We start from the raw sequence: 421 nt of genomic DNA, 5'->3' as shown, positions 1-421 counted from the left end.
CACGGCCAGTGCTTACAAGATATAGGACCATTATTTATTGAGTTGAGAAGGCAACTTGGCAAACTAAAGTCAGGTAAGGGGTCTCTCTAATGCATGTTGATAATTATAATAAATAATAGTGCTTCCTGTTCTTTCCCAACGTTGCTGTCATATTAAGACCACTGAAATTTGAGGCAGTGCAGCCCTGCTCAGGAGAGCTAACTCCAATGTAACGTACAACAGGACAACAGCAGTGAACATTGCTGCGTGGCATATTGGAAGTTGCTAAGAGAATCGATCCGAAAAGTTCATCCCAAGGGAAAAAAACATTTATCCTAGTATAGAAGCTGATGGATGGTCACTGCACTTATTGTGGCCGTCTTTTCTCGATACCTTTGTCATGTCATCATGCCGCACATCTTAAACATCAGCTGTATGTCAA

Source organism: Ailuropoda melanoleuca, chromosome 9, assembly GCF_002007445.2.
Source record: "Ailuropoda melanoleuca isolate Jingjing chromosome 9, ASM200744v2, whole genome shotgun sequence".
NCBI classification, from domain to species: Eukaryota; Metazoa; Chordata; class Mammalia; order Carnivora; family Ursidae; genus Ailuropoda; species Ailuropoda melanoleuca.
This window is presented reverse-complemented; position numbering follows the sequence as displayed.